The 26,144-nt window shown below is 39.4% G+C and overlaps 1 protein-coding gene across 17 annotated transcripts in view; it reads left to right on the forward strand.

Moving 5' to 3' along the window:
* LOC112426266 (uncharacterized) overlaps positions 1-26,144 on the forward strand; it is a 152,502-nt gene that overhangs the window by 58,002 nt on the left and 68,356 nt on the right. For 14 of the 17 annotated variants that reach the window (XR_011626100.1, XR_011626099.1, XR_011626101.1 and 11 more), the window contains one exon: positions 387-535. The gene's annotated coding sequence lies outside the window, so the exon portion shown is untranslated. Of the gene's footprint in view, positions 1-386; positions 4,039-26,144 lie in introns of those variants that run through there. The other 3 variants (XM_071100611.1, XM_071100614.1, XM_071100610.1) reach the window with 2 other exon arrangements.

The raw sequence follows: 26,144 nt of genomic DNA on the forward strand, positions 1-26,144 counted from the left end.
TCAGAAGGCAGTTCAATGTTGTACAAATTAAAGAGAAAGTCAGCCCCCTCAAATAAAGATTGATAAAAACTTTTGATTTTTAGAAAAGAAGACATAAAGTGAATTTTCATGAAATATTTCTTGGTAACTCACTTTGTAATATTTTTGGAAATTATGTAACAATAGAATTACTTTCCAGAATACAGTAACAAACTTTCCCCAAAATGTTTTGTTTAATTAAGAAGGAGCTAAGTAACTGGAGGAAAGGCAAGCACATTTTATATGTGACAAACAACTATCTCACACATTAGTTTCAAAACATAAGACATCTAAAGGTGCATATCAAACTCAGCATTAAAAGTTATTGAGATCCTTTGCCATAAAAATGATTTCCTTATATTTTCTAGAAACTCAAATTGGATTCACATTAAAGAAGAGAAGGATGGATTTTTTAGACAACACAAACCCAGGAAGGGTTTGAGGGGTGAAACAAACTGGGTTATGGATGAACAGCGGGTGATTGGAATATAGAATTGAAACAGTAATTAACATCTAGGTAAGTTATCCTCCATAAAATGCTTTAGAGCAAGATAGATTTTTGTTTTTCTGTTTTTTCTTCTATTTCTTCTTTTCTATTTTTTTCTTTTTTCTATATTGTCATGTAGGACACCCTTTTTTTTCCTCTAATTTTGAGATCCCCATGAATGAAAACAAAACAAATATTACAATATTGCATAGGAACAACACAAATGGCTTTGGTAATGCACAAACTGCAAGTGGAGTGGCTCTGTGTCAGCTGGTGCATATAGGAAGCTGAAGAATATTTTCTTGCCAACGTTTTGGATCTTGAAAATACAAGACTTATTTTTTGGCGGGGGGTGGGCGCAAGGGTGCAATCCAATTAAAAAAAAAAAAGACTGTATGACCATTGTGTAGGAAGAGCGTCAGCCACCCTACGGCAGACAGTGAGTTGGTGTTCCACAAGTAACTGGGGGAGATGCAGGGTACATTTTAGTCAGGGGGAGTCTCTCTGGGCCTAAAATCACTATAGAACATTTTCCCAAAGTATCCTGGTGTCTGCACTGATCCTGAGTGCTGGCACTTGCACTTTGTCACCACATCCATCCCAGAGCTGCCCCAGTGGCTTGAGGCCTCTTGAATATCAGTATCATGCTGTCCCCCAACCTGGGGGATTCGTTTTCCTCCCCTGCAGTAGACATTCACGTGACGGTTAATCCACAGTTAGGAGTTACTTAACTCAAGCCTCAGAAAGCATACACTGCATCTTTAAGAAATAGTTTACTTGTGAATCAGTAAACGTACTAGACAAAGCAGCCATTACTTATGCATTCCTGCATACCCAGCAAGGTGAAAATAATAGAATAAACATCATATACTTCATTATGATATCGGTTTACACTTCCAGGGTACACAAAAAGAGGCCATTTCATCAAGCTAATTGCCTGAAAGTAAAAGAGAGAGAACTTTAGCTATTAGTCTATTATGGGGCTTTTTTCTTAATCACAAATAGGAGCCGTGTGTCCCTGGGGGGATGTGTATTCTAATTTACAATTGAACTACAGATCAGAGCAATCAATCTTGGGCAGCACTTTTACAGTGTAATTGCTGCAACATAACAAATAAAAAAAAAAAAAAAAAAAAAAGAGAGAGAGAGAGAGGAAAAGAAGAAGAAGGCCTAAGCTGAGCTTCAGCTTGAGGTGGAGATATTTCCAGGCACTAGTTCAGGGTGGGAGGGAGGGAAGAAATGCCACAAACATGAATATGCAATGAGGGCTCATTAGCGGCCTCGTGTTGCCATGACGAATGGCATTATCCGCGGCCTGGTGCTGCCTAAACATGAATTTTATAACGACCCATTTATCATGACTTGTCATGGGCTTCTGTACTGTACTTTCTTCCAGCTCACACACCTTTCCCTATTATGACAGTAGAAATCTTTTCTTTTATTATTATTGTTTCCTTTTGTATTGATTTCTGGCTCTTCCAAGTAAGTTGCATCAAACAGAGCAACATGCTAATGAGTGATTTGTGCCTTCAAATTTGAAGAACTAAAACTTGATTATTCATCCCGTCTTCTCTGTAGTCATATAATTGAGCACAGAGTTGGGCTAAACTTTGAAAGAAATTTCTTGATGTGTGAGTTTTTGTTTTTTGTTTTTTTTTTTTTTTTTTGACTGTAGCATCTTGACACTGCAGATTTTTTTAAAATTTAAAATTAATGAAGTTATCTTCCTTTCGTTTATTTTATTCCCTTTTTTGTACTTCCAGAATCTTTTAATATCTTAAATGCACAACTCAAAAGTTTCCATATCTCTTCCCAAAATCTCGGAACCATTACAGAAAAGTGTAAGACTAAAATGTTTCAGAGATTTTTAGTGCTTAGCATTTTACAAGTGCATGAATTGATTTCTCACTTAGAAACCCTCTTATATTGTACTGAGGAATGTTGGTGAAAAGCTTGTTCTTTGATAATAACTTCCTAGGATATACATTTTACTAACAGAAAAAAAAAGAAAGTGGAAGCAATCTCCCATGATAAAAACCATGAGATCTGTTTGAATATTCAGCAGCAACAATTTGCTCTATGTGAAGGCTTGAGTCTTTGCCATTGGCCAGGAGGGAGGAGGGTGCGTGTGTCTGTCAAAGTTAAGTCTACCAGTCAGCCAAGCATAGGGTCCTAGATTGGCAGAAGTGTCCTATTGTAATCAGAGATACAGTGTGCCTTACGATTAGTCCGTTTAGTACCATGAAAAGGGTAACACTAAAACTATTTCTCAGATTTAGTTTGGTGAAACATGGCAGCACAAGGAAGTAGAATCTGGTATTGCTTTGCACATCCAGGGATTACAGTCATTCCTGTATTTAATTTGTGAACAGTAAATAGCTGACAAGGTCTTTTTAGCATGACTGTCTCTACTGTGCCCTCTTGGATTTCATTTTAATAGTAATGACACTTTTACATAGTAATACTATTTATGTAACAATGATATGTAAAACTCATGATAAAATATTCTGTGTATTACTGATAATTTTATATTCATAAAGGATTTTGCCCTCCCCCGGTTCTTGTTTTTAGATCCTTGGGTTCACTAGAATCGGGTCTGTTATTTAATTTTTTTTTTTTTTTTAAGGAAGAGAAAATTGGGGCTCAGAGGTTAAGTGACTGGCTCAAGGTCACACAGAAATATGAGATGCTGGGGCTCAGCATCAAGTTCTTAAGTCCCCGGGTCAGTGCTTTAATGTACCCAAAGTTGCAGAGCAGAAATTATTGCTAAAATGGCAGGTAATCTCTTTTAGGATTTAATGATAAGTGAATGAATTGGGAAAAGAGCCCATTGAAAAGATGACCATCATTTACACTTGAGAGCCTGTTATTTTCCAAAGCTGCTTTCTAGGACTGAAATTCGCATGTGCATGTCAATTAAAATTAAGTTACCATTCAAACCATTTAAGTTGAATTAACTTTCATCATTTAAAAATGCAGATATGAAATGTTTTCCAACATAAAGACTTGGGCATCATCCTGGATGGTGATCTTGTCTTACGAGTCCACTGGGCATTATATTTTTGTTTCTGAAGAAAATATCCCTGTTTTCCTCGTGAATGAATGACAGAGGATTTTTAGAGATCATTCTGTGAAGAAGGGAGTGAAATACTGGCAAATGATATTAAAGAACACTGTGATTGTGACTGAACAGATTAAGACTGTGTCTATACGACACCAAACATCTGGATGAAAATGGAAAAAAAAAAGTAAAAATCCTTGATGTTCTGTTTACTTGATACCATACATCTGGATCTTTAATAACATCTGGATTTTTGACTCTTTTCTCCTCCTAGGTTTCATCTGGGTGTTTGGCATCATGTTCAGAAATGAGAAAGATAAAATTCAGCACTATTATTACTGAATTAGATAAAATGATTGTATTTAATTAACCTGTAAATATTAACTAATTATTCTGTTTACCATAACATGTAATGAATATAATTCTCCACCAGGCAAATAAAGACAGAAAGATGTCATTAGGTGATTTAAGCGTAAAACTTGGCTTAAAGCATATTTAAATCTTGGTCATAGTTTACTAGCAGTAATTTCCTTGGGCAAAAATCTTTTTAGATCCTCAAGACAACCATTTTTTCTTCTGAGGAATAGATTTCCCTGGTTCTTATGAGGATCTGTTCATTTACAATGTGTTTTGACAGTAGTAAAATTTAGTAAACATTCAGTAACATATGAGATATATCTAGTAATAGATGTTTTCTTTGCCAAGTGAGTTATCTAGGGCTGATAAAAATCAGTGTAAAACCCACTCTCAGAGCAGCCTTCTGACATGCCCGAGGCTGAAGCCCAAAGAGGAATCTACTGAAACTGGATTTCAAAGCCTTTGTCGCAATGAAAAGCACCTTCTGTGACTGATGTTTTTTTGTGATCTCCTCTAAAAAAGTTATCATAATTATTGAACATTTCCTCTGTAGCTTATTCTCAATCCAATCAGTTATAATGAAAATAGTCTGCTTGCTTTTCATATTCTTAAGTTTTCAAAATGATTAGTGCTTCCTTGAGATATCCCATTAATTGGACACACAACCCAGATGAAAAGGCTGAAACCCAAGAGTATATAAAAAAACATAAGGTTGTTACAATTTAAGTGCCTTCAAAAGATCTAATTTGATTTCCAAAAGCAATTTTGCAGATGTGAAAATTAAAGGCCCGCAGAAACAAGATATAGTTTAATGAATGTGTAGGTTAAGAAACATTTAGAGGTTTCAGTAGTTTTACTCTGACTTTTTTGTTTGTTTGTTTATCTGTTATGTTGGAAAGACTGGGCCCACAATACAATACAAATTACTGAATTTTATGTGTCGCTATTTCGTTGATCAAATTGTCCCATTCTTCCCAACATGTTTCTGAAGGAACTTGGTATTTCTGTCTGCAGATTTTCAGGTCCAGGACCCGTCAATCAGATTTCAGATTCTAATAAAGTCCAAGAGTCTCTCCACTTTGGTTTGTCTTAGCTGTTTCATCAATGAGCCCCTCCCCTGTTCCCAGCAAATTGCACACTTATTCCCACTTAAAAAGAGAAAAAAAAAAAGAGAGAGAGAGAGAAAGAAAATAATAATAATTAAAAAAAGCCCTTCCCACTGATTCTAATGACATCTTCAGTCATTAATGAGTTAATAAAAATCTCGAAGTCATCTGGGCTAGATAAGAAGGAAGAAAGAAAAGTATTGTACTGTAATGACAGGCTCTCGAGCTGCCCTCTGAGATGTCATGGGTCAGTCATGTTAAGAATGTGTGCGTCCAATCATCTGCTGATTTTTATCAGCAAGCCCTCCAGCAGGAGCTGACAAGGGCCAGTTTGGGAGTCACAATGAACAAACAATGACTTTTTGGATTGTTGGGGGCTGTGTAATAGAGTGAGGGGTTTACATATACTAAAACATGATGACATTAGCAATCAATATACCAATTACTGGACAAGTTATTGGAGGAGGCATTCACGTGTCTTCAGCCTGCTTGCACTTTGAAGGGGCCTCTAGCAGGGAGAGTCCATGTGTCCAGAGGCAGGCAAAGGTTCAAGACCTCAGGCCCAGATCTAAAAGGCAAGCCCCTCTTCTCAGGATGAAGTAGCCCAGAGCTGCGTGATTTGAATCCCCTGGGGAGTTTATTAAAAATACAGATTCCCGACTTTCCTTCCTGGAGATTCCATCTCAGGAGTCTGGGGCTAAGGGTGGGACTTAGTGTTTTTAACAAAGATTCCAGGTAATCCTGATTGGGGGTGTTAGGGAACTGCTGTACAGTTGTAATTCCCAAAGTGCTGTCCCCCAGCCAGAGCAGCTGCATTCCTATCACCTGGGAGCTTGTTGCAAATGCACTTTCTTGGGGCCCTCCTTAAACCCACTGAAACTGAAACTCACTAGGGGTGGGGCCCAGAGATCAGTGTTTTAACACAGCCCCCAGGTGATTCTGATGCACTCTGCAGTTTGAGAACCAAGGCTGCAGTACAAAGATTCTGCCAAGGTGTTGCAACACAGCTCTGTCATCTGTAGCCTCTGAGGCTCCTCATGGGTAATTTGTTACTTGTACTAGTTAGAGTGCTGGAGTTTGCAAATGATTTACTTAAAAAAATTAAATTAGAGTAGATCCAAGATTATCTTCACAATCATGCCACTCTCACTTGCATACTGCTAGGCGTTCTTGAATGATCTTGATGTATGAGTGACTTTGATTATAGAATAGGAAGAATAAACATAGCTTTTGTCTATTATTTGAAGTAGAAAGAAAGAGTGGATTTGTACATAATCTTAAAAGAAAAGGAGTCCATAAGAAAAATAAATGTACATGAAGCATTTATTTGATGTATGACTAATATTTATCTAGGTAACCAGTGCCATTTGTGAAACCCGTGGGCAAATTAGTGAGGTCTACTGTTTTTGTCTTTGGTAGCCACAGACCATGCAACATGTCTTAATTAGAAGAGGAGAATATGCATGGCCCAAGGTCAGCATATCCTTAGAAGAGGAATGGCAAAGACCTTCTTGCAGTTGGGTTGGGACTTCCTTTATTCAGCCAAGGGTCCTCCTAAAGGGGCTTGCTAAACTTTCAAAAGAGGTGGACTCGTTTGTCAGCCATGCAATAGATTTAAATCAGTGTTCTCCAGAATACGTTTGAAAGAGTAATTCCGTGTCTCAAAACATCGATTTAAAAAAATGTCCGGGGTCAAGTTAGAAAGAGTAGATTAACCTGAGTTAAATAGGAGTGTCTGCAGCAGGGCTCCCAAAAGCCTCCAGCACATTACAACGCACTGTGAATCCCCAGGACATTTGATCTTCAATAGATTTGATTACCCAAACCATTTTATAAAGGAGAAGCTTGTAGCATTGGAGTTCAAGGAATAGACTTTCAGGAGACACAGATTCTTATCTCCTAAGATGGCAAATACCTGTCGGTAGAAGCTAGTTCTTTTATATGTTGTATAGTAAGGAACCTCTTCCTTTATTCTAATTTTTCAAACCCTCTGTGTCTGGCATCAGGATTCATTATGTGGTGGCTTGATGCCAGCAAAAAGGTTCATGTGACACTCACCAAAGAGTTAAATAAGTTGTCCAGTTGTTGATGGTTTGGTTAAATTATCCCTGAATTTTTGGCATATCTCCCAGAACAGGTACTCATAAAAAAAGAAAGAAAGAAACCAGGGTTTTACTAAGTGAGATTACATTGTGTTTTCATATATGAGAGATAATTCCAGTGCAACTACTTGCCTGTACCCAGAAACTGGTTGCATAAGCAGATGGGCATTGGACTGGGCCTGATGTTAGAAAGTACTTCTGCCCCCTCCATTGACAGTACTTCCCTGGTCTTTTCGAGTTCACAGGGCTCCAGATGGCCATAGCTGTGTCAGCCATCTTTGTCCCTGCACTGGCTATTTCTGAAGGTGAAAGGTTGGGGATATGTATTACAGAGGGCAGGCCAGGAGGGATATAAGCACATTACTTGTTGTAAAATTTCTTTTCTAGAAGTTATGGCCAGAACTGTGCATTAATGCCAAATGTTAATTCTTGCCGGGGACATGATGTCTTATAAATGTTATGAAAGAATATCATTTTTCCTGTAGCAGTGCAGGTACTTTTAAGGCCGTGTTAAGAAAAGGGCTAGTTTCCCCATAACATCTGCAGGTCACCTGCTTGCTTGTAAATCGCCTCTATGCTAACATCCCTTCCAACTGTTACACAATAGTTAGAAGAAATTGTCACATGGTAGAAAGAATAGAACTTAGCTGACATTTGAAAGATGTGTAAAGATTAAAAGCAAACAAACAAAAATTCCTCCAAAATAAAACAACCCCACCACCCTTGTTAATATTTGTCACCTTTTCTACATAGTTTTACAAGTCTCTGCAAGACTCAGAACTCATTAGGATGTGTCTCTCAACTAAAAATAATAGAGCAGATTCAACTTTGGGAGGTCCTAAAGCCCTTTTTTCATCTCCTTTGTAAATATATCCCCATAGACACCACATGTGTTTCCAAGCTTTCCAGACACAAGGCGTTTGTATGACGGGATTCACTCTACACCCTCGCAGAATAGAGCAGAAGTTCAACATAGTTAACAGAGATCTACCCACCACTGGTCTGGTTTGTTATGTAGTTGAATATTTCTCCCCTTTATATTCTTTGAAATGTTTTGAATTAAAATAGCTTACTCAAGGTCACTGAAGGCATATGGTCCTGCTCAAAACTTTAAACAAAACATTAGTTTTTACAACCTTTTGTAATTTGGTATTGTATACAACATAGTTATATGCAGAGTTTCTGTAATCTTTTCAGTGGGTGACAGAAATATGAGAAGCAAATTTATAAGCCATTTAGTGAAGCATTTAATCAATTTCATGCATAGGAAATAACTCCGATTGCTTTGCTTTATCAATCTTTCTCTCCAGCAAAACTCTTAAGTCAACAGGATCTCCAAACACTGCCTGGGTGGGGGAGGGGCTGGGGGCGGGGTGGGGAGCAGGCAGGCACCTTTCCCTGCACACAAATGTCAGCGACTTCAAAAGTCTGCCTAAAACGGGCTTGCCAGCATCTATGAGGCTTCTGGAGGCTGTTAATGTGTTTCAGAAAGAAAGCACGGGTCTAATGTTTAGAGGAAGTTTTCAAGGCCTTTTACTGTAAAGTTATTCATTAAACACCCTTTTCCCAGAGTGACTCTTACACGCTCAGCAGTGCAGACTGTGTTCAACATTAGGCTCGAAGAAGTAGTTTTGTAAAAACTGTTTCAGTGGTTATTACTTTTAAATACATGAAAACTGAAAGGACTCACATTAAAACTTAACTTCTGAATTAAGGAGTTGAAGCGATGTGACCAAAATACCTGAGATTCACCAAAGGGTCCTATTACAAGCAGAGGTGTTTTAGCGGTTTTCAGGATACTTGAATTGTTTTTTAGAGTTCATGTTCCAATTCTCTTTTTGAATTGCTTGAAAGATTAATCCATCTCTTGGCTACATAGTGAGTTAATATTTTCTTTTCTGTCATGTGCTAGAATGTCTCTTATGACATTTTACCCCAAACACCATCAAGTTTTTAAGTGAAAAAGTCATAAGGGAGCAAAAGATGATTTTGCCAATAATCATTATCTGCTAAACTGTATTAACATTGCATTAGCTCTACCTTGTCCTCTAAAATGGGAACCGATATAAAGGTATTGCAGATATAGTTTCTAATTTAGAAAATAATTTGCTTCCACTGATTTTTGAACCTAGAAAAATATTCCAGTGAATAAATTCTAGTCTAGTTCCGTTTTTTTTTTTTTTTTTTTTGAGACGGAGTCTTGCTCTGTTGCCCAGGCTGGAGTGCCAGTGGCATGATCTTGGCTCACTGCAACCTCCGCCTCCTGGGTTCAAGCAATTCTCCTGCCTCAGCCTCCCGAGTACTGGAACTACAGGTGGCCACCACCACGCCCGGCTAATTTTTGTATTTTTAGAAGAGATGGGGTTTCACCATCTTGGCCAGGCTGGTCTTGAACTCCTGACCTCGTGATCCACCAGCCTTGGCCTCCTAAAATGCTGGGATTACAGTCGTGAGCCACAGCGCCCGGCCTAGATTCTTCAGTTCTGATTTTAAATCGGCTTCATTCCTGGACCTCATCTCAGTCTCCTGATGTTTCATTCTGCTTTTTAAATATGACATATGCAAGGATTTGCCTGTGTTGGCAGTTCAGTGGCATGCCATTGATATTTATTTTGCTGTACTATTTAACTTGTGGGGGTCCCATCATTATATTGAACAGAGTTGCCTTGATAATCTTGCATAAAATTGGCAGCTCTTCGGGAAACTGGCTATGCAAGTAGCTTGGCTGATTTGTCTATCTCTCTGTCTCTCTGTCTTTCTATCTCTCTATGTATCTATTGTTCTATCTTTCTATTGTTATTCAACGATTAGGTCCTGCATTACACCAGTGCCTTTATTGACTTTTTTAAACAATCGTTTTGAAAGAAAGATATCTTTGGTGTAAGATCTGATATTTAATGCGAAAAGGGACTCCCTAGAACAAAGAAATTTAAAATTTTCAAATAAATTTTGAAACACCAAACAATTACCATATACTTATTCTACTTGTAAATATTAAGGTATTAGAGGATAAGGCTAAAGTGCTCTTTGCTATGACTTCTCTGCCTCCCTTGATGTGATCTATGTTACCAAGGCTATGCATCTTGCCAGTCCCTTTTCTGTCCAAATGAGTCAACAAAATGTGCCATATTGTATGTATCATTGTGCATTTGTTATTTTCACTTATGCGTGTTTTGGAGATCTTACCTGGTTAGGAGAAACAGGTATACCCCATTCTTTCTAACTGCTTAGAGAATTTCCCATGATGTGGGTAGACCATGCTCTCTGAGTTTTTCTCCTATGATGGGCATGTAGATTCCTCCTACCTTTTCACTATTACAAATAGCACATTAGTAAATATCCTGGTACATACTTCCTGTGTACTCTAGTATTCCTCATATGCCCGTATGCATAATACAATACTCTTATGCCATGAGTACTTCTCTACATGGACACTTAAAGTGAAACTGCTGGGTCATAAGTATGCATAGTTTATGTTTTACTAGTTACTGCCATATTATCCAGCAATTTTAATTTTAAATGAAAGTCCTACCATAATCTCTGATACAGCTTTTCTCAACTCTACTGAAACCTACACATTGCTACAGCCAGTCTCATTCTCTGTTAATAATTTTGCTTCTGCTTCTCCAAGAAGACGGAAACCATCCAGAATGTCTTTGCTACTGAGCTTTTCCTTTTCTAGGGCAAGCTGGGGCCAGGCAGGCTAATCACGGGGGCATAGCCAGATGTTCAGAAACAGGGCTGCTCAGGGCCATTGAGGTGACCAGACATTCAGAAACTGGGGGGCATCAGGTCAACAAAAGAAGCCTGTTTGTCTTTTAAAAATGCATCAATAAAGTCAGTGACACATTTTCATTTTGATCATAACACTGATGTCCAGATTCAAACAATTGTCTCAGCCAGTTTTATAGCTGAGGCCTACACATTTTTACTATTTTTCAAAGACAGCCTTGGGGCAAGGTAGAAAGACTTATAATCAGATTTGTGGTGATTGTTTAGGATTTAGGGCCCAGGAAGGGGATGCTCCTGGGTACAACTTTCCTTGTCCCCTTCACCCAGTGTTTTTCTGGTCCTCTGCACAGTGTTTTACACCCGTGACCTCCTTCCCAGTCTTATTGCTGCCTCTTCATTCAGACTCACCTTTAAATTGTTCTGGTGGCTTCATATTAATTTGTCTCTGCTAGTCTTTTCTTCCTTCCATCCATTTTACCCTGCTAAATCTTCATGAAGTACAAATCTGGTTTTTAGTATTTTTGTTTGTTTGTTTTTGAGAGACAGTGTCTCCCTCACTTACCCAGGCTGGAGTGCAGTGGCACAATCATAGCTCACTGGAGCCTTGAACTCCTGGACTCAAGTGATCTCCCACCTCAGCCTCTGGAGTAGCTAGTACCACAGGCATGCACCACCATGCCCAGCTAACTATTTTTTATTTTTCGTGGATATGGGGTCTCACCATGTTGCCCCAGGCTGGTCTCCAATTTCTGGGATCAATCCATCCTCCCACCTTGGCCTCCCAAAGTGCTGAGATTGCAAGCACGAACCATCCTTCTGGTCCCAATCTGGTTTTGATTGGCTATTGTATAACATAGCTTCTTATTACTTGTACTCTTTATCTTGCCATTCAAAGTCCTCCATGATTTTTTCCAAAATTGTCTTTTAAAACTTCCTTTCTTCTTCTCTTTTATGTATATTTTAACTTAGCAAAACGAAATGGTTACCCTTCCCTCAACTTTCCTGCTTCTTTACTCTTCCCTTGGCCAGAATGCCCTTTCCTCAACTGCAGAAAAATCCGTGTCTTCAAAGTCAGGCCACTCCATGAGGCTTTTTCTGTCTTCCTCATTTTCCACCAAATGAGTGTGACTGTTAATAGAAGACAATGACAGGGATTAAAATGGGAGAGGGAGGCCGGGTGCAGTGTCTCACGCCTGTAATCCCAGCACTTTGGGAAGCCAAGGCGGGCGGATCAACTGAGGTCGGGTGTTCGAGACCAGCCTGACCAACATGGAGAAACCCCGTCTCTACTAAAAATACAAAATTAGCCGGGCTTGTTGGCACATGCCTATAATCCCAGCTACTGGGGAGGCTGAGGCAAGATAATCGTTTGAACCCGGGAGGCGGAGGTTGTGGTGAGCCAAGATCGCACCATTGCACTCCAGCCTGGGCAACAAGAGTGAAACTCCGTCTAAAAAAAAAAAAAAATCAGAGAGGAAAACCAGAAGTCAGAGGTTGGGCTAACCTCTAAGTCCTAAGTGAAATGGCTTGATCCAGTATAACTTAAATAAGGGTTACACACATTCTAAGTGATGGATGTGTTTTCCACTCCACAGTCTAAAACAGAATGTGAAAATGTAATCTAATTGTAACTGTATTAAAATGTTATGCTACAGTTAAGTCTCTGTTCAGCTCCTACTCTAGTGCAGGCATCTAATCAGGAAATGGCCTCCTGTATAACCCATGGATTGTTTGTAACTCAGAACCCTTAAGTGCAATGAAGCTAACCCCATATATATTAATAACATATTTAGACTATGTTATGTATACCAATTCAGAGATGAAAATGATACTTTGAGTCTATTAGTAGAACATGTACTTTCAGCTGATTTTTAAGATAAAAAGGATCTGTTTTATACAGTTGTCTCTACCCTTTTCTGCCTGTTCCCCCTGTAACTAATGGTATACATTTATGAGAAGCCTCGTGGAAGTTAGCCATGGAATCCTGGTCTTGCACGTGCTTTTTTTTTTTTTTTTTCTTTAAGGATTACTGTCAAATATTGGGATTGAATCTCTAAAATTAGCTTTTAGAATTTATGTATAATAATGAAAAATTGGAAGCCAACTATATGTCCAAGAATAGTAGATTGATTCCATACATATAACATATCAATATTGAAATATTATATGCGCTTTAAAATGTTATAAACTCTATATTAATATTGAAAAAAGTTTTAGGGTAATCTTAAGGACAGTTAAAAGGCAAACCCATATTTAAACTTAACTTTATATGGACTGTGAACTTGTCAGGGTGATAGATTGAGAAGTTATTTTATTTCTTAAAAAAATTTTAAAATGTGGGCAAGCTGCATTGGCTCATTTCTGTAAACCCAGAACTTTGGGAGGCTGAGGCAGGCAGATCACTTGAGGTCAGGGGTTCAAGAGTAGCCTGGCCAACATGGCAAAACCTCATCTCTACTAAAAATACAAAAGTTAGCTGGGTGTGGTGGCACATGCCTGTAGTCCCAGCTACTCTGGAGGCTGAGGGAGTAGAATTGCTTGAACCCAGGAGGCAGAGGTTACAGTGAGCCGAGATTGTGCCACTGCATCCCAGTTTGGGTGACAAAGCAAGACTCCATCTAAAAAAAAAAAAAAAAAAAAAAATTAATGTTATATTGAGTGGACATTGAAATCCAAGCATTACAGTAGCTGTATTGCTCCTAGCTGAGTGGAGAGAGCTGGATCAGAGAAAGCGGATTCTGTCTTTTCCTAGCCTCAGAAAGGCAGCTGGAAGGGTTCCCCCAAAACTAGGGAAGAGCACACATTGCTCTTGCAAACAAGGAACTTGAGATGGGTAAACTTAAAAACCACCCTGATTTCACTTGAGGACACTGGTTTAAATAGACACTTATAAGAGAAACCTGAAGCCTCAGTATAAGGGTAGAACTCATTATAGCTATTCCTGCTACTAAAAACACACCCAGATATCCTGATTTTTATAGACTGATTATCTTATGAGAGAGGATGAAGAAAACTAACCAATGGGATTGCCAACGCACCTTACTAGTCTTTGAGGAACTATAAAAAATGGAAGAATTAGTGGAAATTTAGAGATATGCAAATGATGTTTTACTTTCCAAAAATATTCTGAAGGTGAATTTTGGAATGAAACACTTGATAGCCCATGAATTAGATGTTGAGCTTCAACAGAATTTAGTATACATTTTTAATTGGATATTTGGTAAACCTTTATCGGAGGATGATGGAAATCTAGAACATTAGACTGAGAAGGAAGTTGGAAATAGAAACAGTTCACTTAGATCCCTCATGGATTCACTAAAAACAGCTCAAGTCATGCTGACTTATTATTTTTTTTTTTTTCTGATAAGGTGAATGTGTGGTAGTAAGGGATACTATAAACCAGAAAACTGTAGTCTCTTCAAACTGTAAAGTCTAGAGGAAATCACCAGGGGATCTTGTTATTTAATCAAATGTAGATTCTGAGTCAGTAGATCTGGGGTTGGGTCTCAGTTTCTGCATTCTTAAGAGACTCCCAGGTGACACGGATGCTGCAGGCTCATGGGCCGTACTTTGAATAGCAAGATTTTAGACCATGGGCCCCTAACACAGCTTGTTAAAAACCGGGTTTATGCCCTCTATGTCCAAAGTGTCTGATTCCACAGGTACAAGATTCTACTTTTTTTCAAGTGTCCAAGGTAATTGTATTGCATGATCTCGTAAGGAACCATAGCATCAGATACTACATAACCAGTCACAATACACAATATCATTATAGTTCTTTTTTATTTGATTTGATTTTTTAAGACAGGATCTCGCTGTGTCACCCATGCTGGAGTGCAGTGGTGTGATGTCAGTTCACTCACTATAACCTCCGACTCCCACGTTCAAGCAATTCTCCTGCCTCAGCCTCCTGAGTAGCTTGCACTACAGGCACCCACCACCACACCTGCCTAATTTTTGCATTTTTTAAGTCGAGTCAGGGTTTCACCATGACCAGGCTGGTCTGGAACTCCTGACCTCTGGTGATCTGACTGCCTTGGCCTCCCAAAGTGCTGGGATTACAGGTATGAGCCACTGTGTCCAACCACTATCATTAGAGTTTTTATAGTCAGTTGTATTTATAATTGATTGGACCTTTTTTTTTTATTCTAGATAAAATTAATTACTTCTACCATGGTACAACTTCTTTACCTTGTACATTATTGCATATTTTATGTTTTATTCTTGCACACTTTGGCTCCCAATAGCCATGCTCTTTTACCAACACACCCTTAGTAGAATTTGTATGCACAGTTACATTTTTTGGAATGGAATTGAGCATTGACTTGTTCTACATCCCTAAGCCTCAGCCTCTCCTATGGTCAGTGAACACGATAATACCTGCTTTATTGGGGATCAAATAAGAATAACGTGAAAGAATGTCCACGGCCTGACCTTGTAAATCTGTAACTCTAGGTTCTAGGCTGTTCCCTGCCAAATTTGACATGGCCTCAGACAAGTTGTCAGATGTCTCTGATCCTCTCTCTTGCACCAATAGCAAAAGAGCTTTTAAATGTATAAAGTGCTAAATAAACTTGAGAGAGTTTTATTGTGAGCAGTAGAAAAATGCATTACTTTTTAATTTAATGAAACGAATATCCAAAATTAATTGAACAGCGTTAAATTAATTAATATATCATTAATTTTTACACGAATTCTCTCCATTAGCAGTGTGTCTTATAAATGTTTGCTAGAGGGGTCTTATATGTAAGCATTACTCACTGGCAGAACATTCTCACCTAATACATGTGCTAAATTTCCATCTTCTTGCACAATTCTGGCTGAGGATCATATTATTCCAGCCTTAGTTGTCCCCGAGGTATGCAGGAATTTCTTTCTTTTGTATTGTGCAACCCATTGTGAAAGCACAGTGCCATCAGCGCTGCTATGTGTGTGTTGCTAGAAGTATAATTTTCTATACCTGTTTGGCTTGGGCCGGAGAAAGAAACCAATAATTGCATGTTGACCTTGCTTGCTGTTTCTAGGGCCACTATATCCCACTAGGCTGTAAAATCAGCATTTCTGCGATGCCTATCTTATTTGTGCCATTCTTTACCTGAACATTCTTTCCTATGGTGAATTTCAGAGAGAAGAAATACAGATAACTATTTTTTAAAAGCTAACTGACCTAAATGAAGACCTAGACTGAAGGAAGTCCAGCTGCCTACGTTTAAATATAAATTCACAATGACCCAGATTAACAGACCTTTGAGCCAGAGAAAGGTTGAAAATGGTGAAGGCAACTGAGATACAGTAGGTGAAGAATAGGGGCTCTGGGGCCACATGGCCCGGGCTCTTATTCAGCTCCACTGCCTTCTGTGTGGGTAATCTTTGGTTAGTTAGCTCACTTTGCTAAGCTTCAGCTTCCTTCTCTGTGCAAACAGGATTTAAGGAGGTAATCAATTCTGCTAGAATCTATACCTGGCAGAAAGAGAGTTTAGTGTTTCCTCCCAAAGCACCACAAATGCTTAGAAAAGTCTCAAGCACACAATAGGTGCTCAGTTGATGTTTGTTGAATGAATAGCTTTCTTCCAGAATGATAGAAAATACGTGTCTTCCTTAAGGTCCTGCAAAATGTTTTTCTACGTGCCTTCTCTCCTGCGCACTCCTTCACTGGAATGTTTTTATTGTTCTTTAACAGTGAATGGCCCCAGCATTTTGTTTATCATGCCAGAGATAAACCAGGGCACGATTAAAAGTCTAAACCTTTCCGTGGGCTTCCACATCATCTGAAGTGTTTATTGACTTGAACTAAAGTAGATGCAACAATTTGAAGCTTCAACCAAGTTTAGTCTTTTTTTCTTTTTTTACTGTTTACAAAACAAGTTATTTTATGGAAGTAATTTATACATTGAATAGAAGAGGGCTATTCCCAATATTATCTTTATCTTGTAGACATAAATAACAAACAACTCCGGTAATCAAAATTTACTGCAATTGTAATAGATTTTGCCAGAGTTTATGTATTGTATGCAATGCTAACATAATGCTGAGTTTCAAGGATAGAGGCCAGGATTCCTAGTTTGGCTTTGTTAAATGGGGGGAAAAAATCACTACTGTATTCGTAGTGTTTACTACATTCAAGAGATTAATTCTCATAAATAAAATTGTTTATACCAGCTTCTAATCAGAAAGTTGAAATTATCTGTGGCAATGTAGCCCACTAAAAACTGGAACTTGTATACTATGAAAATATTTCAATAATTAATGCATGCTCCATCTAGAGTAATCGACAGTGAGGTCATAAATGTAATGGGCCATCTGTGTTTGATTTGTACATGAAAATGCTTAAAGGGATAGGCAGGTAATTCAAGCTTCCCTGGCAAGTAAGATTTGCTCCAACTTCTCCAAGTAGCAGTGCCATTTATTAGACTTTTTTCTTTTTTCTTAAAGTTTTCTTCAGGTTTTTATTTGATCTATGTACTTCTCACTGTTTCTTGTTCTAATGCAACAATCCCTTTTAGAGTTTTTGGTACTCTAAAACCAAATTAAATTGGCTCATAGTCATTCTTAACAATTATACTTGGTTCCCCTAATTTTTTTTTTTTTTTTTTGAGATTAGGGTCTCACTCTGTCACCCACAGTGGAGTGCAGTGGCACAATCATAGCTAAGTGCAGCCTCAACCTCCCAGGCTCAAGTGAACCTCCCACCTCAGTCTCCCAAGTAGCTGGGACTACAGGTGTGAGCCACCATGCATAACTAATTTTTTAGTTTTTTTGTAGAGACAGAGTCTTGCCATATTGCCCAGGCTGGTCACAAACTCTTGTGCTCAAGCAGTCCTCCCACCTCAGCCTCCCAAGGTGCTGGAATTATAGGCATGCACCACCACGCCCTGCCTCCTAATCATTTCAATGGCAACTTGAAAGCCACATGTCTTATTACAATATTATTAGAGGCTCACTCCAGTGACTAATTCTTCTCTGTCTGACCACTTCAAACTTTATTATTGCAGTTTTTGCTTTTTTGTCAGTTAACAATTAACCAGCCCTGCTTATACGTGTTAACGAAGAGTGATAGGACCAATAGGAATCTTAGTCATGGTTTTGTAACTCGCCCCTGTGAGCATGGAGCAGAATCTCTTATTTCTGGATGTAAGACAATCTCTATTAACATCAAAGGAGGTTTTAGGATTTTCTATGGAAGAAAACCAAAGAGCATTGAATAATTGCTGAGACCTGGACCCAAAAATGTGTCCAGGAACACACATTCAACTAGAATTTACCAGGATTTATCATCTGCTGGGTACTGTGCTAGGCACTGAGGACATAGTGAATGAAACCAACAAGGTTCCCATTCTCATGTTTCTTATACGCTAGTAAATGTGACTTCCTCATTAGAGGTACTCTTAAGTTCTACAACGAGGAAACTAAATAGATTATCTCCCTTCGTAGCCCCCCCAAATCCATATCTCCTCCTGTATTGCCTGTTCGGGGAAAATAAGCTACCATCTACTCAGTCACTCAATGCAAGAACCTAGGGTCATCCTGGACGATTCTCTTCCTCTTTCCTCTTCATCAAGGTGATTCACAAGTTCTGTCTCCGCTGTTTGTCATCACCTGACTCTTCTTCCTTCTCTTCATCCCTACCCATACAGCCACAGTCTTAATTCAGTTCCTAAAATTTTTTTTGCCTAGAATCTTGCAACAGCATCCAGTATTACTTCCTTACCATTCTATTCTTCATACTGCTGCTATAGTGATATTTTAAACATTATAATGTTAATAAGATAATGTCATTTCTCTGTAGAAAGTCCTTACTGTAAGAGTTCTACAATTGTCTTGGAGACAAGACTCAGACTTTTAACATGGTGTACAAGAAAAACTTTTGCTAACATGGCCTGAACCCGTTTCTACTATGCCATCTGTTGCCACAAATCCAGCTCTCCAGTCCTGCAGAAGTCTATTTACTAGGCACATTATACGTTAGTGCCTTTGACCATGCAATTCCCCTCGCCTGGAATCCCTGACTTTCCTTCATTCTCTTGCACAATCTCTCTTCACCTGTAAAAGCTACTCCTAGAGATGTTGCTCTTTCTGCACAGTTTCTCTTCCTTGATGCTCGCCTGGGTTATTAGTGGACACTTCTCAGAACACTTCGGGTTCAGCTCTATGGCAGCATGGTGCAGCTCTGTTTACCTGCCCCAGGTGGTCACACAGTGCCTGCATACATATGGGATGTATGCTGAATAGGAGGTATTGAAGGACATTCACTACATGTCCAGCACTGTGTTACATCTGATCAAAGACACGATAGAATCTAAAGACAATTCTCTACAGTCCTTGTCTTTAAGTGGGGTGGCAACAAGATGCCTACCCCCTACCAATCTGTTATTTATTTGGAACTAATTGTTAAATCACCCTTTTTCTCCACTTTTCCAGGCTAATATTTGTTCAAAGTTTTTAGTTTTTAAAGTAATTCTTAATATTCAGTTATGTCAGTTCTTGCAATTCTTACTTACAAACATATGCCTTTTAATAGCTTTAAGCTGGTGCCCTTAATATTTTTCAAAGGCACCTGAGAAAAGTATAAGAAAAATTTTAAATTCATTTTATTCTAATTTTTGAAGTAGAGATGAGCTTTTCGGTTTCACTGTGGCATTCTACATAATGCCAATCAACCTAACAAAAAGCAAAGCAAACACATACCAACACAGCTCTTCACGTATTGATATTAAACAGATATAATAGCTGGGACTGGACGCAGTAGCTCAGACCCATAACCCCAACACTTTGGGAGGCTGATCCGGGTGCATCACTTGAGGTCACGAGTTCGAGACCAACCTGGCCAACATGGAGAAACCTTGTCTCTACTAAAAATACAAAAATTATCTGGGTGTGGTGTCCTGTGCCTGTAATCCCAGCTACTTGAGAGGCTGAGGAAGGAGAATCACTTAAACACGATAGGCCAAGGTTGCAGTGAGCCAAGATGGCGCCACTGCACTCCGGCCTAAGTGAGAGAGCGACACTCTTCTCAAAAACAAAAAACAAAAAAAACAACAAAATAAAAAGCAAAAAGATGCAATATCTAGATACTTAATTGAAATTTTACTTTTTCAGATACATGCTTGGTTTTGAGCAGACATAATCACCCTCTTTGTTTCCTGTAGAAGTAAACAAAATACAAGACACACTTTTAATCAGAAAAATGTAAATTAAAAAATATAAAATACAAATTTAATAAAAATCTAAATTCAGCTCTTCACTATTTCCTGAACACATGCTCATTAGCTTTCACTATATGAAGTGTACTTCTAGAACGATAAGAAAAAGAGGCACTTTGAAAATTAATGAACGTGATTACAATATGTAGTGAGGCAAAGGGTAGTTTAAGAAACTGCACAGTTATACAAGGAAGAAAATGGGGTGAGAGAGTAAGTGCCCTTCATCCGAGGTTGCTTGTGACATGGCCAAGGGCCTGCAGTGTGCCCTGCATCCTAAGATGCTGGTGATGGGGCAGAGTGGGAGGACTCAGCTCAACCTTTGTTTTTCTTCATGCACCAAGCTAGGGAAGTCAATTTTGCCTTCAACACATAGGACTGATTGTTTTTGATTTCATTATTATGATCAGAAAAAATTTTATATACCTTTCTATGTATTCAAAACATGAAAAGAAGAATCTTAAACAGCTATAGACATTACCACCCAGATGTTTTGAGTTCAAAGTAATTAACAACATGATAGGACACAATAAACAGAGCCATCTTTCAGACAAGTGCACAGCCTGATGAGACAACAGATTAAAGGCTTAATGGGGCCAGGTGTGGGGGCACATGTCTATAATCCAAGCCCCTTGGGAGGTCAAGATGGGAGGATTGCTTGAGGCCAGGAGTTCAAAACCAACCTGGACAACATAACAAGACTCCATGTCTACTCACCCCCCCAAGAAAATTAGCCTGGCATGGTCACACACACCTGTAGTCCCAGCTACTCAGGAGACTGAAGCAAGAGGATTGCTTGAGTCCAGGAGTTTGAGGCTGCAGTGATCATGCCACTGCACTCCAGCCTGGGCAACAAAGTACGACTTTATCTCAAAAAAAAAAAGTAAAACAAAACAAAACATAAAAAGCTTTATTGAGGATGGTTTCAACTGGCTGAGATAAGTTCCAACCATGTTTCCCACCAAAATATGGTTTCTTGTACTTCTTTGTGACATTATAAAAGCAGTACATACTCAGAACAAAGAAAAATTAGAATATACAAAAAGCAAAACTAAGAATACCCTGAAAAAGAATTTTTGCCTTTTCTACAAGTTAGCCATTGTGATTGCTTTGGTATATATCTTTGCAGATGTATAAAATAGCATGCTATTCCACATATGTTTTGTAACCAGCTTTTCCTCTTAACATATCAAATACATCCATGTCACTGACCTATTTAAGGTTATGTGCTTGAATAAGAACCTACCGCCGGTCAAGAAGGCACATTACATGATACATAGCAGCTCACATACTATCTTTTTTAAAAAATTAAAAGATACAGACAACTGAGAATCATAATAAGTACGTTAAGTTAGCATGAATCTTTATTTTAAACATTTAGATAATGTGCCTTGTAAACAAATCAGTTCAGTGTTTAAGAGTGATGAATAAAAATGTTGGGAAGGTGAGGGGAATATTTTTAAATAATTTGGTAAAATAGGATGGGACTGGGTTTTGGAGATGAATGGATGTTTGCACCCAGCTTCCCCAAGCCCTAGCCTATGGATAGGTGAGAATATCTAGCACCGTGCTTGGCACGCTGCGGGCCTGGGGAGAGTTGGAACCCATTTCAGTTAGCTGGAAGAAGCAGGGATTCAGAACACAAGGATGGTAAAGGTAAGCAGTGTCAAGGGGAGGCAAGAATGTGATGGAAATGCTGAAATGACTGTGCCTCAAAAACAGGGAGAGTGTTCAATAAATTGTGCTGGGATCGCTGGCTAGGGATATGCAGAAGAATGAAACTGGACCCCTACCTTTCACCACATACAAAAATTAACTTGAGATGGATTAAAGATTTAAATGTAAGACCTCAAACTGTAAAAATTTTAGAAGAAAACCTAGGAAATATTTACTAGACATCATCCTTGTAAACAATTATTCGCTAAGTCCACAAAAGCAATTGCAATAAAAGCAAAAATGTATAAGCAACATCTAACTCAACTAAAGAGCATAACAACAGACTCCATCAACAGAGTAAACAAACAGCCTGCAGAATGGGAGGAAATATTCCCAAACTATGCATCCAACAAAGGTCTAACATCCAGAATCTATAAGGAACTTAAATAATTCAACATGCAAAAGGCAACAACTCATTAAAAAATGGGCAAAGGACAGGAACAGGCTCTTCTCAAAAGAAGACCTACAAGCAACCAAAAAACATGAAAAAAAATGCTCAACATCACTAAGCATCAGAAAAATGTAAATTAAAAACCACAATGAGATACCATCTCACACCTGTCAGAATGTCTATTATTAAAAGTCAAAAAATAACATGCTGGTGAGGCTGTGGAGAAGAGGGAATGCTTCTATAATGCTGGTGGGAATGTACAATTTCAGCCACTGTGGAAAGCAGTTTGGAGATTTCTCAAAGAACTTAAAAATGGAACTAGCATTCCACCCAGCAATCCCATTACTGGGTATATACCCAAAGGAAAATAAATTGCTCTATCCAAGAGATACATACACTTCTAGGTTCATCACAGAGCTATTCACAATAGCAAAGACATGGAATCAACCTACGTGCCCATCAACTGTGGACTGGCTAATGTGGTACATATACACCATGGAATACTATGCAGTCATACAAAGAACAATATCATGTCCTTTGCAACAACCTGTTTGCAGCTGGAGGCCATTATCCTAAGCAAACTAACACAGAAACAGAAAACCAAATAGCGCATATTCTCACATGTAAATGGGAGTCAAACATGTATGCATGGACATAAAAAATGGATACTGTAGACTGCTAGACAGCGAGGGAAGAAAGGGAGCATGGGCTATAAAAACTACTTATTGAGTCCTGTGCTCACTACCTGGGTGATGGGATCATCTGTACCCCAAATATCAGCATCACACAGTATACCCATTTAACTTGCATATATAGCCCCTAAATCTGAAAGTTGAAATTGCTAAAAAAAAAAAAAAAACCATAAATCAATAAACTTAGATATGCCACCCCCTACCCCCCGCGAAATGAGGAGAGTTTGGTGGTGGAATGAGGAGAGAAAAAATGCCCTCAAGTGCTATACCACAACAGAACCCCTGAAAGATGAAGGAGAAGAAGATGATGGCAGCTAATGGATAACATTTACAATAATGATGACAACACCGGATCATGCTTGCATTTACCATGTACCAAACAGGGGGCTTTAAGCATGTTGCATATATTAACCATTTAATCTTTACCACATTTTGTCTGGCCTATCTTCTCTTGTTTTTGAGATAGGGTCTCACTCTGTTGCCCAGGTGGGAGTGCAGTGGCATGATCTTGGTTCACTGCAACTGCCACCTCTCGGGTTCAAGTGATTCTTGTGCCTCAGCCTCCAGAGTAGCTGAAATTACAGGCTCACACTACCATGCCTGGCTAATTTTTGTATTTTTTTGGTAGAGACAGGGTTTCAACCATGTTGGCCAGGCTAGTGTTGAATTCCTGACCCCAAGTGATCTGCCCGCCTTGGCCTCCCAAAGTGCTGGGATTACAAGCCACAGCACCTGGCACTGACCTACCTTCTATTGCTATAAGAACTAAATGAATTTGTATTTGTAAAGTCCTTTAAATAGTGCAATATAAAAGTTTGTTAATAAAGCATCCTTTTACTGAGACACACAGAGGTTAAGTACCTTGCCTGAGGTCACACAATTACTCAGTGGAAGAAGTAGAATTAGAACCCGGGCCATCTGGCACAGGAACTCAGGCTGCTCCTGAGGGATCTCTGGTCAACTCAGAAAGTTATGGAGCTGTGGCTCCTCCTGCCCTGATTTCACCTTACCCATAAAGAATGTCGGCCGGGCGCGGTGGCTCAAGCCTGTAATCCCAGCACTTTGGGAGGCCGAGACGGGCGGATCACAAGGTCAGGAGATAGAGACCAGCCTGGCTAATACGGTGAAACCCCGTCTCTACTAAAAAATACAAAAAACTAGCCAGGTGAGGTGGCGGGCGCCTGTAATCCCAGCTACTCGGGAGGCTGAGGCAGGAGAATGGCGTAGACCCGGGAGGCGGAGCTTGCAGTGAGCTGAGATGCGGCTACTGCACTCCAGCCTGGGGACAGAGCGAGACTCCGTCTCAAAAAAAAAAAAAAAAAAAAAAAAAAAAAAAAAAGAATGTCGAAGGAGGTGCTGTCTTTCTCCATGCGAGAAATGGGAAAGACCATTAAAGCTGAAGAATTCCAACAATGGGCACCTGCTGACGAGCTGGGGACTGCATTACTTCTGCCCCATCTCACCTCCTCCCATCCACTCCATCCCTCTGGCCCTATTTGAGGTGACTGGGTGGGAAAGGCACTCTCTTAGGAGGTTTGATGTGATACTATTTAGGAAAATGGAAAAAAAAAAATACAGACCCAGTCTGTAGAAATATCACTATTACTGGAAAAGGAATTAAAATCTCCTTAAATAGCCAATGTTTTCAGGATCTCTGGGTGAAGACTCAGAGTTAAGGTCCTCCCTTTCTCATTCTTTTCCCCATTCCTCTTCCTCTTCCCTGGTTTCTGCCCCTCAACTATTGACCAGCCCATCCCCTCTCCCCACTGTAACAATAATGGTCATAACAAGAATGCTAGAAGCTCACAGTCCCTGAGCTCTTGTTATGTAGCAGACATGTTAATTCATGAATTAATCCCTGTAACAGCCTTGTGAAGAAGTAACTATTTTCTTAACCTATTTTGTAAGTGAATAAATTGAAGTTCAAAGAAGATAAATCATTTGACTGATAAGTGGAAAGACTGGAATTGGAGCTCCAATCTCTTTTGCTAAATCCAATGCCACACTTTCTCTCCTTATCCCCCAAGGTACTGGCATCAACTCCACTAAGCATTCAGTTTTCCAGCATCATCTGATTCTTGGAAGACAAGTGGGTAGGTGTGCCTGGGCCTCCCTGAGTTAGATACTCTGGCACATTTCACACATGGTATTCCAGCCAGTTGGACTGTTACTTTTAGCCAGAAAGGTTATGAAATGTGCCAAATAAGGTAACAGGATTTGTTGTCAAAGCGAGCCCCTGTTTATTGAGTGTCTACAATGGCCTGGCATTTGTGGTAGCTGCAGAGAGAAATGCAGTGGCATAGGTGATGTGATCCTGCTATCAAGAAACTTACCATTTGAAAAGGAAGATGAGACCAGCTCACATCAGAAGAAGAACCTAAGAAAGCATGGTGGGGTGGGGAGGATTCTTTGGGGATACTGCCTGAGTGTCCACCCCTAACACTTTTTCCCTTTTCATCCCCTTCAAGCCATGAGGTACCAAGGCCACCAGTGGGATAGTGAACCTGATGCTAAGGGGGATGCTGAGACATCTGAGGGTTGAGTTAGAGGTGAAGGAGCAAAGAAAGAGAAAGCCAGCTTCTTTTCAAGGTCTGGGCAAAGAGAGCAGATTGTGTGGATCCTGAAGGAGATGCTTCACATATCTTCATCAGGATGTGGTCCATGGTAGCCCTGGAGAAGTGAGGCAGAAACAAGCAGATGAGCTTCTGCATCTGGTAGCCTGAGTGTCCTGCCAGTCTTTTCAGTGCCTCAGCAGATGGTAACAGGAAGAGAAACTTCCCTACCATTTTGGCCTTTCTCCTTGCCTGGAACCAAACATCTGACCTGTACAAATCAATAGAACATGACCTTCAAGAAAAACCATAGCTTCTCCAGTGGGATTCAGGAACTAGATGAGAGAAACCCAAATGGTTAGGACATACGACTCATTGTTGATAGAAGAGACGGAGAGATGAAGATGAAAAAAATGAGCATTCTCAAGGATATGTCATTGAAACACCACAAAGATCTTCTATATCTACCTTCACGATGTCTGCATTGAAATAGCTATTAGATGAATGAGGGAAAAATGGCCTAATTCTTGATAGCAGCTGAATTAGAGATCTGGAGGATTAAGTAAAAGGAAACACAACACGCCACAAAGACGGAAACACATGAGTGAAAACGTAGGTGACTTAAAGCACAGATCCAGGAAATGGAACATGCAAATAAGCCATCCAGAAGAAAAAAAGGAAAGAGTGGAAAAGTGGTTACTATATCCAAAATGAAGGAACATTTCAGTGAGCT

The sequence above is a fragment of the Macaca nemestrina genome, chromosome 7 (assembly GCF_043159975.1).
Source record: "Macaca nemestrina isolate mMacNem1 chromosome 7, mMacNem.hap1, whole genome shotgun sequence".
Taxonomy (NCBI): Eukaryota; Metazoa; Chordata; class Mammalia; order Primates; family Cercopithecidae; genus Macaca; species Macaca nemestrina.